This window comes from Zootoca vivipara, chromosome 7 (assembly GCF_963506605.1).
Source record: "Zootoca vivipara chromosome 7, rZooViv1.1, whole genome shotgun sequence".
Classification (NCBI taxonomy): Eukaryota; Metazoa; Chordata; class Lepidosauria; order Squamata; family Lacertidae; genus Zootoca; species Zootoca vivipara.
In genome coordinates, this window is record NC_083282.1 from 63,305,484 (window position 1) to 63,319,416 (window position 13,933).

The window sequence follows — 13,933 nt, forward strand, 5'->3', positions numbered from 1 at the left end:
GCAAAGCTGTAGCTGCAATAAATACCTTTCCTGGCTGGTTTTGTTTCCTGGTCTTCACAGCCATAAGAACATAAGGTTAGCCAATCTAGTCCAGCTTCCTGTTCTCACAGGAGCCAACCAGATGGCCATGGGAAATGCAAAATCAGTCCTGTCTTGCAACAGGGTGAAACAAACTACTTCAGTTGCCACTTTGGGGAGTGGATGGGTATTTTCAGAGTGGTATGTCCTCTGGTTATCTCCTACTTGGATTACTGCAATGTGCTCAGGGCCGGCTCTACATAGACCCCCGGTGGCGCAGTGCACCACGGCGGGGGGCTGGTAAGCTGGGCGCTGGCCTGGCAAGGAGGGCGCCGCGCGGAAACCAATTGCTCCCTGCGAGGGCGGGGCGGGCGGCGGAGTGATCTCCGCCCCTCAGCACCAGGGCGCGCGATCTGCTCAAGACGGCCCTGAATGTGCTCTATGTGAGGCTACCTTTGATGGGCCGGCCCTGACTTTGGGGAAGGTTGCTGCATGTCTCTGTACACCAGGCATCCCCAAACTCCGGCCCTCCAGATGTTTTGGACTACAATTCCCATCATCCCTGACCACTGGTCCTGTTAGCTAGGGATCATGGGAGTTGTAGGCCAAAACATCTGGAGGGCGGCAGTTTGGGGATGCCTGCTGTACACTAATATGCAACTGAAGACAGACCATGTTGCACAGACCATTCCTGCTTTGTATTTGATTATGCTGCTGGCAAAGACTTTTGTCTGCTATGTTTCAGCTGTGAACGTCATTTTTTTTTATCTCTATTGCTTTTTAAAAAATGTTCTGTATCTCATGTATTTTTATTGTCTTTATTTTGTTTTATGGGCATATTTTGTAGCCTGCACTTTAAATTGTTGTCAGTCACCTGGAGTGGTTCATGAGCCGAACAAGGTGGGATGTCCATTTTTTCATATATAAAGAAAGAAATTTAAATTCAGGCGCAAGAGAGTATCTAGGATAGTAAAGTTCTGGAATCTCACCCACCCCAGCCCAAACATCTTTTTGAAGTAATTCTTGAACTAGTTAAAAGGTACTCTTTTTGCCTCACAAAAATAACTTGCACTAAAACTGTTTTCAGGGAAGCAGGGTTTTTGGATGCAAATGTTTTAGAAGAGAAACACATGTGCTACACTCGGCCTGTGTTCTTTATGAGATGTTTTTGAGCTGCTTCACATCGTAAGAGGAGTCCATAGATGGCAGGGACAGCCATGGGTAGGAGCAGAAGAAGATGGTTGCCATTCCACGATAGTCTCCTTTTCTGCAAGGGAGACCAAAGAGGTGAGGCAACTAAGGTACCACCTAGGACTGTAGTGGCATCAACTGCAAATTAAAAAGACTTCTAGTGCAGCTTTGGCCATCCTGGGGCCCTCAAAATGTTTTGGACTACAGCTTCCATGAGCACATACAGCTGCACTGCCTGAGGCTAGGGATAGTTGCAGCTGTCAGTTTTGGACAGTTTTGGACTTGGCTTCTTATTTCCCCACTCTTCACTTCTCCCTTTCACTTTGAAACTATTATTTTTTTCAAAGAAAGCCCTCAAGAAAACTCATTGGCATTTTAGTGTGAATTTCTCCTAAAATACACATTTTTTGTCTGGGATTTTTGCTTTTTGTATGCTATTTTCACAATCCCAATATATGCATTTTTCTACACATCATAACTGCACTGCAGAAATAAGAAGTGCAGATTTTTTTTAATATTAAAAACATTATTAAAAGATTTTCTTGGGTAGCAAAAGTACCGGTACATACAGCGCCTCTGTTTTCAATACATAAGAGTCTACAGACCAGGTTTGACAAATGGTGGTGGGTTTCACGTATTGTGTTGGAAAGTTTGAATGAGGTAAGATTAAATGTGAACTAATTTCATTTCCCCCCTCATGCCTAGCTGAAGTTTATAGGAGTTGTAGCCTAAAACATCCGGAAGGCAACAGATTGGCAAAGGGAATTCTAGTGTATCAGCCATTAAGCTGAACATTGTGGCCTTCAAAAGAAGGCATTTATAAGGCACCCCAAAGCAGACTTCAGGGCAGAAGGGATTCTTCTTCTTCTTCTTCTTCTTCTTCTTCTTCTTCTTCTTCTTCTTCTTCTTCTTCTTCTTCTTCTTCTTCTTCTTCCTTCTTCTTCCTTCTTCTTCCTTCTTCCTTCTTCTTTCTTCCTTCTTCTTTCTTCTTTCTTCTTTCTTCTTTCTTCTTTCTTCTTTCTTCTTTCTTCTTTCTTCTTTCTTCTTCCTTCTTCCTTCTTCTTTCTTCTTTCTTCTTTCTTCTTCCTTCTTCCTTCTTCCTTCTTCCTTCTTCCTTCTTCCTTCTTCCTTCTTCCTTCTTCCTTCTTCCTTCTTCCTTCTTCCTTCTTCCTTCTTCTTCTTCTTCTTCTTCTTCTTCTATCCCAGGGTGGTTCATAACAGAAAAATTCAAACTGAGAGTACAAAATACATAAGACAAAAACAAACCAACAACTCACATTAATATTATTTATTAAATGAGAGAAACTTTAGCAACAGAAACACAACACAAATCCTATTTGGCCCTGTATACATGAAGGAGCCTCTCCACCCCCATTATTAAGCCCGGACACTGAGATCTAGCTCTGAGGGCCTTTACAGGAAACCAGGCTGAGTGCCTTCTCGGTAGTGGCGCCTGCCCTGTGGAACGCCCTCCCATCAGATGTCAAGGAAATAAACAACTATTTGACTTTTAGAAGACAGCTAAAGGCAGCCCTGTTCAGGCAAGTTTTTAATGTTTGATGTTGTATTGTCTTAATTTGTTGGAAGGCACCCAGAGTGGCTTGGGGAACCCAGTCAGATGGGCAGCACATAAATAATTGGTGGTGTTGATGTACAAATAGCAAACATATTTTATAAGTGTGGCTCCTTAAGAAGCTGAAAAGTGCCCCATTCATGCTCAAGAAGGAGATGTCAGCAGACTTGGAGAAATGTGAAGGTTTGGAAAAACTGTTGTGGGGGGGGGGGACCTTAAAAGCGGGTGAGGTAACAGCTTGGTGATGAGTGAGCTAACTCACTGGGCACTGAATATGGACTGACTGTTGCCAGGGGTGGAGATCAGAAAACACTGGGTAGGAAAGGAATGGAGTATTTTGGAAAGGGGCATGGCTGGCTGGCATCCTGAACAGGAGCTCTCCACACCATAACATTTTTTTGCAGGTCCCACTTGTATCACGTAACACTGTTACTAGCATAAAAATATTTGTGTGTGGAGACCCTTTTACCCAGCCTAGAAATAAATTCAGACATGACTCAAATTTTGGTTTGGTTTTTGGCAGAATTTAGGCAACAACTTTAGTGATTACAAATCAAGTGAGTGGTTGCATAGGCTCTGGTTCAAAAGCTACCTACGGTAGCGCTGACTCTGGTAGCACCATGAGTCAGCCTGGGTGAACACCTGGGAAGGGAGCCAGTCAGATGACTGAGCCCAGGTCCACCCAGATGCACCCTGAACTCTGGCTCAGGGCACAACCCCTATCGGGGAAGACCAACCATGAGTCCTAGGATTCCTTTTACAGGAATACCCATGCATAGGGTTGGCTAGGAATCCTGCCACCCCTATCAACCAGAACCAGAGTCTATCCGCCAACCTTACAAGTTGTGTCAATTTGCTCCGCGGCAGGCAAAACCCAAGTGGCAACAGCCAATCAGCCAAGTGGGGGAAATTCCTGCCGTGCCCCTGTCCCAACGACAGGCGACACACGATGGCATAGCAAGGTCAAGCGCAAGCCCTAAAATTAGGGAGAGGTGGGCGGGTGTTCCGATGCACTGTGACCCAAAAAGAGGATCTCGAGGGTCACGTGCAGCAGTTAAATAGTGGTCCCTCTGACTCTTATGACTGGCATGCCCTTCACCCAATTGCTCCCTGTCAGAGGGACCACCAATAGGGTGTTGTGGCTGCTCCAATTGTCCCCGCCCCAAAACCTAGGCCTGATTGCCGGGTCCCACCACAACGCATGCCCTCTCTTGCAGGGAGGACCTGATTTGTCAGTTAAATTGATTGATTCTGGAACATTTGTAACCAGTGGGAAAAAAACACTGGTGCATTTTGTCTTCATAACAGCCCAGTGCAGTGGGTCATCACTACTTGCAGAGGAAGAAATGGGGTGAGATGGAAAGATTTGATGGAAACAAATTTACTATTCCTTCAGAATTTGAACAGAGGCCTTCCAGCTCAAAATCCAAGATTTGTACTGCATGAACAATACTCAGAATGATGGGAAATAGAACTGGCCATAGAATCATAGAATTGGAAGAGACCACAAGGGCCATCCAGTCCAACCCCCTGCCAAGCAGGAAACACCATCAAAGCATTCTTGACATATGGCTGTCAAGCCTCCGCTTAAAGACCTCCAAAGAAGGAGACTTTTAGGCTGGAATTGAAGGAAGACCGCCCCCCTGACACACCCACCCACACCCACACCCACACCAAAAACATAGGCAATGGAGATGTGGGAGGGGGCAAAGATCTTCCCCTCTGCCATCAGTAATAGAGGGCACACCATTTGGAGTCCTTGTAATACGAGGGGTTATATTAATCTAAACATGAAATACATTGATTATTTTTTTAAGCCACATAGTTTTGCATTTGTTTTTAAAGAGTCAGCAGACATGTATAGTTTTTATTCCTATGTCAATTTCATTTTTTCCTGGCTGGTTGTCTGCCGTTGAGCTCCAGGTACAAAAACTGGCTGTACAAAGCTACCAGCACGTTCTGCATGACTGTATGAGAGGCAGAGGGAGGGGAGAGAGAAATTATAATTTATCACAGGGTTGAAGGAAGAAGCAAGCAGTGAGAGAGATGCCATAAAAGGGGATGAAGTGCCCAAAATTTCATTTTAAGTCTGAGATGCTTTAATCTACATGTCAAAAATGTACAGGTATCTGTCTTCCGGAGGGGAGATTCCACTCAATAGCTATTTAATGTATGCCATTCTTTAGATAGAAGCTTGCTATCTTTTGAGTCTTTGAATTGATTCACATGGCAGTTGGACTCTTTAATTTCATCCTGCATTGCTTGAATCTGTATGTAGCAAAGTAACTTTGTGCATGTAAGCATTCTTCATTTCAGCAGCTGAGTTAGATGGGATGAGTGATTTTGTTGCTGTTCTTAAATAACTGGGAGATAGAAGCCCTTGCCAATCTACTGCAGATCACCCAGCAATTTGCCAGTAGATTCCAAACTACCTTGCACACCCTTGCCCTAAACTATATAATATGGGTATGTTTATGCTGTAAGGTCCTTGGATAGAGAGTAAACAGTTTGATCGGTTTGCCAAGTGCTTTCTCTCCCTCTGGAATCCTCTTGTAGAGGGTTTGGGACACATTAATTTTATTTGCCTAGCTCATTTTCCAGAAATGCACAAACTCATTTCAATTGCCTCTCTAAAAAGATGAGCAAATGATGCTTAGATAAATCCCACTAGAGGGCACTTGAGCTGTATTCAAATAAGAGGCATCGGAGGGGACTATTGAAGACTAGCTCTTTACAAACCTACCCTGTGAAACTAGATGTCAAATATTCACCAGATGTTCTGTGGACATTCATACGCATGCAGAATATTCAGCAGATATTTGACATTCAATCATATTTGCAACCATTTGCAAATTCTTTTAGCTTTTCTCATAAGACTCCTCACTTGGTTGTGATAGTTCCCTTTAGGTGAAAATATGCAGCAACTGTAACTAAAACCCCGAGCAAGTTTAAAGGCTGTGCTACATTCCATGTCTAATACTGTGCCATAGCTGTGGATCTCTATTCTGTCTTTTTAAAGAATAGCTATTTACATTTCATTCAGTTCCTATTGTGAGTTCAGCATCCCAATTAGGATGCTCCTCCCAGTTTGGCAAAATTCCCTCATGGTGCAGTCCTATACATGTCTACTGAAAGTAAGTCCCATTGAATCAAACTTTCTCCCTGGTAAAGTTGTATAGGATTGCAGTTTTAGAGACACCCATCAAATCAAGAAACTGGCAATTCTCCCAAATGTTCAGTATCCAAATGTTGTTTGGATTGCTAACCCATTGAATGGGAGGACAAACCATTCTGCCTTGACTGACTAAGCTGCAGTTGTTGGAGAGAATGAAAGCTGAGAAACGTCCCACTTCAGTTTTCCCCCTAAAAATTAGAATAAGTGGATAGTGTTGGCTTGTATGCTTTGCGGGTATTTCATTCTCACTGGTTATACATAAGGTTTCTGTTTGGGCTTGGATTTGTTTGTTTAAACATTTCTGCAAACATCCAGTGACCTTTAACAATGCCATGAGTACTACCTAAAGGAACTTTTCATCTTACTCAGAGACATGATATGTCGTATTAAGAACTCCTGATGAACTGTTTGAGCATTTATACTTATTTGCGTGCACAAAACTTACACAGATGCTAGATTATATATGTTGAGTATTCAGTTTTTTTTACTTTTAAAAAATATTTTAATTTTTTGTAATATAACTTACATTAAATTATGTACAGTATATAAATTTAAATGGATAGAATGTACAAAAATTAGTGATTGACAAGTGTAGTAAAGTAATACAGGTATTTCCAAAAAAGGCACATTGTCCTGATCAGAAAATGAGATTTATACATCTCTACGTGTTCCTTCACACAATTTAAAATCGTAACCAGGTTGTAAAATATAGTTTGGGCTTCCAATACAATAAAATGATTACAAATAATCACAACAAATATTTCCATAGAAAACATAGATTGGATAGGGGAGGTATTTCAATCATGATCTTTGTTAGCCACCTATTTTATAAAACAAAACCACTTTTGTAAATATTGAGCATTCATTCTGATTTGTTGGCAGGGCACCTACATGAGAAGAAGCATTTAGTTGGCATTCATCTGATTTGCTTGCAGGTGTTGGGCAATACGCACCAACCGAGTGGCAACAGTGGCAGGGTTGACGAAATAACAAAGTCGTCTTCAGTATCTTTGCTTGCTTTTATTTACAATTATATACAACACACTCCTCTACTCCTTTCCTCTCATTTCACAATACATCCATAGCTGCCAAGTTATCCCTTTTTTAAAGGGATTTTCCCTTATGCTGAATAGGCTTCCTCGCGAGAAAAGGGAAAACTTGGCAGCTATGATACATTCACCACCACACCCATGAACCATTTGGGTAGCTTAAATACAGAATTCAAAATAGTCAATTACCCAATCACATTACAGTAAGCAAACTCTACCTTCAATTATTCAAATTAGCAAAAGCTCACAGGTGTGTTACTATTCAGATCAAGGTTACAAACACACATCTCTGTGTAGCACCATTGACCACACCAGTCTTAAAGGAGAAACCTAACAGCAGGTTATTTGTCTTCCCATTGATTGATCGATCATTCATTCCACACTTTTCAGTGTATTTCCCTGTCACTTTCCTAACTGCTAAAAGCTCATTTCTTTTAAAGTGTTGTACTGGGGCACAAAGTGCTTGAATCCCTCCTGCAAAATACCGACTGAAGGCATGCCAAATCCAATAAGGAAAGGCTGAAGGAGTCGGGGATCTTCAGTTTGGAGAAAAGACAATTGAGGCAATATGGAAAAGATTTGTTCTCAGTTGCTCCTGAGGGAACCAATGGGTTCAAATGATGAGAAAGATTACCAAAACTGAAGGAATTTTTTTTATTTTGCTTCGACTCAGACCAACACGGCTACCTACCTGTAACAAAAATTCTCTCTTGGTAGAATAAACTGTCCCACAAAGTGGTGGGCTCTCCTTTGCTAGGTGGCCAACTGTCCTCTGCTAAAAAAAAAAAAAACATCTAACAAGGATGCTGTAAACAGTATAGATTTGCTACATTGGCAGGGGGTTGGATTGGATGCACTTTGTGGTCCTGTCTAGCTCTGTGATTATATTCTTCTTGTTTAGGTTGCTGTTTTTCTTTGCAAAAGGCCGTAGGCCATTATCCCCCATCTGCTAAAAGCAGGAACAGGTTTTGCAGAGCTTGAGATGCTATCTGGTAGACTGAATGGAACTTCTTGTGGCCTGGACCTCATCTTTCTGCAATTGAAGGCTGAGCCTGGTGCACCTTTAGGGTTGGCACTGGGGCCTTATCCCCAGGCACTGGAATCTTGGAGTGGACTTCAGCACTGAAGTGTCTGTTTGGCATTCCTGCGCCCGGCTTTTTTGTTGTTGCAGAATATGATGTTAAGGAGTGGCTGAAGCCAGATGGAACCATGCAGCACAATTCAAAATTCATTTCAAACAGATGATATTAATACATCACTAAAGCAAGCTTCACAGAGGAATGGACCCAAGTTGCAGCCAGCCAGCATCATAGGACAGGCTTCTTTTCCAATAATACGTTCCTTCCCGTGATGGCAGACATAAACCTGTGTTCTGCAACTGTTTCTAATTCATTGCCCGTTTTGCTTGCCAGTTGGACAATGAGACATAAGGCTTTCACGTTAGCATTTTAGGTTTCCAGGACCCGTGCTCTAGGAAAACATTCCTTGGTTCAGCCTTTCAGGCTACTGCCATAGGTGCTTCCTAGGACTCAAATATAGGAAGCTGCCTTATACTAGCTCAGAATACTTGTCCAGCTAGCTCAGCATAATCTACTCTAGCATCCCCAACTTGGTGCCCTCCAGATGTTTTGAACTACAAATCCCATCAGCCCCATCCAGATGGGAGTGGCAGCCCAACTTCCTGGCAGTAGCTCTCCAGGTTCCTAGACAGTGGACTGTCCCCTCTCCTGCTGTTTGATCCTATTGACTGGAGATGCCAAGGATCAAATCTTGGGAGATTCTGAACACAACATTTGCTCTGCCAGTGCACTCTGGTCCATCTCTCACAGGGAGTGGGCAGGTTCTTTAGAGGATAGCTTCATGCAGGATTGGTTTTTTTGTATTGGAAATGGTGTACAAACCATGTACAACTTTCATATCCGAAGAATGTATTGGTGTCTATTTTCCTGCTTGTACACGTTTTGGGAAGTAAACTGGCCACTTCAGAACTTTGGGGCAAGGAAAGAACAGGAGACACTCATAGAGATTCATGAAACACTATGCTGTTAGGAGGGGCTGGATTTATTTCATTTTCTAATAGGTTATTTCTTTATTTTGGTTGTTCTTGAAAATTTTCTTTCACTTTTTTTTACAGAACGTATGTACAAACATGTAATCTTTTAATCAATAAAGAATAATAATAAAAAGGGGGGAAAGGAGGGGCTGGATAAACACAGGCAACTGGAAGAAGGGCCAGAGTAATTTGCTCCTTGGCAGAGCCCGTCTTCCTCTCTGATAGTTCACCGGTTATGACTTGCAGTCTTGGATTCTGTTCTGCAGAAAGGCAAGAACAGCCAGCAACTTGGGCATTTCCTTGCATGATGAGTTCTAGTTTGAGGAATGCAGAAGCAGCAGGTGAACTCTCTACCCTGCTCAGGGCCTTGCCCTTAGAGATCAAACTTGGAACGTGCTCATTTGAGGTCGCTTTCTTTGCGCAAGTTCCAGGAATGACTGGAGCCACTTCTGAAGCTGTCCAAAATACAGAAGTCTTTAGGCAAAAAACTACCCACATTTTCAAAAAGAAAATATACAGGCTGTACTTTGGACTCATAAACCATTAGTCTTGTGGGCTTCAGATTCCCATCTCATCAGAAAATGGCACTCCTACAAGTGAGGATTGTGGAATTTGGTGCAGCTGCTTAAAATTTACTGCTCTAATAAAAATCTTATTAAGGTGTTGGGACAGGGCACTGCAGAGCAGCTGCAGCACCTTGAGGTCAGTGTTCCATTAATGTCAGATCAGATGCTTTTAGATTTCAAGCACTTGTTAAATCCCAATTCCTTGCAATGCTGAGAAATTCTGTTCATCAGACCACCAATAAAACACAGTTTGTCTCTGCTTAAAACACTTAGGACATCAATAGCACATCTGATGGGGCATATTGTATGATACACAGAATAAAGAAAACAGAATTGGCATGATCAGGGACAATTTATGCAGCCCATTGGAGTTGTTATCCGACTTGGCTAAATTTCCCTTTCATTAGGGGGAAAAAAGGGTAAAGTCTGAGGAATGATAATGTTGCAATACAATAAAATAAAAATGATTCATGCTTCCAGTCGCAAGGATCCTCTCCCGAGAAGGCAGCAAAGAGTATTTGTTTTCACGATGTGTAAATCTGGAAACAGCAGGGGAAAGCCCTGTAGGCCACAGAGGTTGATGAACTCATCAGGTCATGCGAGTTCTTGCAGTGAAATCCATTATTGTGCCAATGGAATGTAAAATTGAATGCTAGCAATCACCCCCAGAAGCCACAGCCAGGCTGTGCAGCAGGGAAGACTCAGGCAGAGCACTGAGCTGGCACTGACCGCAGAGAGGAAATGACAAGTGGGAGCTCATTGTGGCAGACTCGCTACACCACCGAGATGAAAGTACAAAAAGCTTCAGGGAGGTGCCTGGCAAGCTGCTGCAGCAGAAAAGTTGGCGCCTATGAGCAGGTATTCCTACCAGGACATCAAGCGATGTACGTATTCTTCAAACCCCACCATCCAGGTAAACCAAGGCATAGCCATTTGTAGGAGGCCGACCTGCTAGTGGACAAAGGATGTGGACTCTACCTGTTTTACAATTCTTCTACACGACTTCTTCAAAAAAGTTCAAAGTAACTTACATCACATGAAACCAAGAGCAGGCTTGTGCTTTATATCCTTCTAATTAAACACTTCTGGCAGCTGTCAATGAAACTGGGAATGTCAGAACCTCTGCTGGGGCTTGTAGAGGAAGCGGAAGCAATAGCTGGAGCTGCTTCAGTCAGGTCGAGTCTGGCCAAAGCCCCGCTATGAAAGATGCTATCTCAGCAAAGGAGCAGAAGGTTTAAGGCTGGCAGGGCCATCCCTTCCAGTGGCAGCACCTCTCTGGTAAACTCTCTGCAGTCTTTAAAGGCCCTACAAGCTCATAGTGCTCACATACTCTTGTGTGTTGTGGCACAGGAGAAGCTGGTGGAGAATCAACCCCAGAGCCTGATGATGACAAGAGAACCATGTCCTCAGGCTGGGATGTGGAGAAGGGGGTGCTGAGGGCTCCCTCCACCTCAGTGGAGTGACCTGTGAGCTTTCTGAACCTATGTCCACCTTGGGACAATGCTGGAGCCCAGGTGCAGGGAGACATTCATATGTGCTCTCTATAAAACAAAGCTCAACTCCTAGGTTTTTGTGCCATTTATAGGAGAGCCCTGCACACAGAAGGAGTCCATTCTTTTGTTTAAAATGAGAAACCTGTTGCTGAGCAGGTTCTTTGTTTCATCTCGAGGAAGACAGACACAGATGCCAAGATTAAACTAGTGGACCTTTACTTAGGCCACAGTCTCACCATCTATTTAAAGCACTATGATACAACTTAAAGCAGTCATGAATCCCCCAAAGAATTATGGGAGTTGTAGCTTTTTAAGGGTCCTGATAGTTGTTAGGGAGACCCTTGTTCCCCTCTCAGAGCTACAGTTTCCAGGGTTCCCTATGAAAGGGGATTGATTGCTAAACCATTCAGGTGTTTGTAGCTTTGGGAGGGGCATAGGGGTCCTTCTAAACAGCTCATTATACCCTTAACTCTTTGGAAGAAATGAAGACTGTTTGGAGTGGTATCATAGTGCTTTAAATATATGGTGTGAATGTGGCCCTAGAAATACCAACCATTGCTCATTACAGCTGAAGCAAGGACTCGCAACTAAGGAAGACCACTTAGCTTTCTGTTCCTATATATGTTAATGCTTTAGCAGCTTTGTCTTCTCTTTCAGCTCAGCAGGTCTTAATAAAAGATTGTTGCTTATTCCAACAAAACCTTGGGGTGCAAACTGCTGGAGACTTTCCCACTGAGAGTCTACCACTCACCCATCAGCCCCTTTCTATTCTAAATGTCACAGCAAACTAGGCAGAAGCACAGAGCATCTGGTCTCAGCCTTTCCAGTAGAGCGAGATTCATTGCATTTTAAGTTAAGTTACAGCCGTTATTTCTAAATTTGCCTGTATATTAGCATATGCAAATTTTATAAGGAAACAGCAGAAAGTCTCGTGACACTGAGCAGTGTGTGGTCTAGGCTTCCTCAACCAGGTGCCCAGTACATGTTTTCATTCACAAGCTGAGTGGGTCTGATGGGAGTTCTAGTCTAAAACATTGGTGGTGGGCACCAGGTTGGGAAAGTGGGATCTTTGACGAGTGAGTAGCAGCTCTGGTCTTCTGCGGTCTTGCTGTTCCTTCAGCCCTGCTGAATTTCTAAGATTGCACTTTGCAGGATTTCCATTGTCTTTGACTATTTTCCAGGGGAAGTCCAAACTGCTGGACTTTGAGAGTAAGCCAGACATATCGTGCAGTTTTGTAAGTGTCAGAGACCTGGGGGAAAACACAATCTGACTAATGATACAGAATGCAGCAACGTGCTAAACTGAGAGCAGATGATGACCCCCTTTGGCCAGGCAAAGGAAATGTGTGACCTGTTTTGAATATAACCAGGGCCAGAAGACAGGTCATGGGACAAGGGGCTAAATGAAACCATATTCCGGGGCCCCTCGCAAGTTTCTGAACCGCAAAACCCACAGTTTTTGTCTTTTGACGTATTCCCATACTAATGCAGCTATGCATACCCACTGCCAAATCATTTCCTGCCTTTTTAATCTTCTGGCTTGATGCATTAGGCAAGGAACCAGTGTTCAAAGTTTTGTTGTTGCAGCAGGTCCCCTGTGCTAAGATGAGGTGTCCACTATGTTCTCAGTCTTTAAGGGAGCTTTGAACAAAGAGCAAGATAGGCCCATGCTGGGAAACAGCTAGATCAAAGTGCCACTGATGGGCCCCATTTGGCTGGAATCCTGCTCTGGAACTTAATTCACATACTTGCTAATCTAGCCCTAGGAGTAACAGAGAAGACGGAGGAGAAAGAAGCGCGTAGGAGGTTCAATTGCTAGGCCTCTTCATGCAAATGAGAGGGGGGAATCTGTCTTCTCGTGACATAAAGCAGCCCATCTGAGTCAAGAGGAGCTTTGGAAAGGGAAAAATTGACAAACTATTCCTAGAAAAAGCAACAACTGGAAATGCTACGAGTGCACTGGGCAGATAAACAGGTGTTGTGTGTTGTAGGGACCCTTTGGTTATGTTGAAGCAGATTTGGACGAGGCTGATCCTGCACTTGTTGTTGCAGTCATTTTGGATAAACCTCTGATTCCTGCTAATGGAAGTGGCACTTTACATTAACAGTTCTGCAGGACATTGGCTTTCCAGGCCTGTTCTGGCAGAGGAGGAGGTTAAGGGAAGCTAGAAGTATTGAGGTCACATACTGGCCAAATGAAAGATTGCCTGCCTGCACCAGAGGCTTGGTTTGAGTTGCAGAGCTCTTTCAATATACTTCCAGCTTCACCATCCAGCATTGCAGCAACACATAGCTAGGGATGTGGGAAATGCCCAAGGGAAAGGCAAATCCTGTACAGCTTCTGTTCTTCTCTCTGTCAGCTGTGTGGAATAGCAGTTGCGAGTGAGGGCAAGTCAAGTGGTCCATGCATCATGGATTCAAAATGCTAAAGCAGATCCCTGGAACTGGACTGTCTAGGCAAGAAGTGTGGGCTTTGGAAACATCCCCCAGCCCCCAGTTCCAGACAGAAAGTTGCAAGATGGGTGAATATCATGTGAAAAGGTCCAGAAGGGGCTGCCTTCTCAGTGAGGGGCAAAGAAATAGAAAGGATAAGATAAGCAGACTCGGGGGATAAATGATTGTGAATATACTCTTGCTGTGCCAAGCAGGGATGGAGGAAGAAACCATTTTAAATGGATTTATACACAGAATTTGGCAGTTCTGACCCAGTTGAGCTGTGCTCACACAATCAATTGTCTCTTGTACTGAGCACCTGATTTTTTTAACAACACATGCGCATTATTTGTTTTCCTTTTTTTAAACAAACACAAACAAA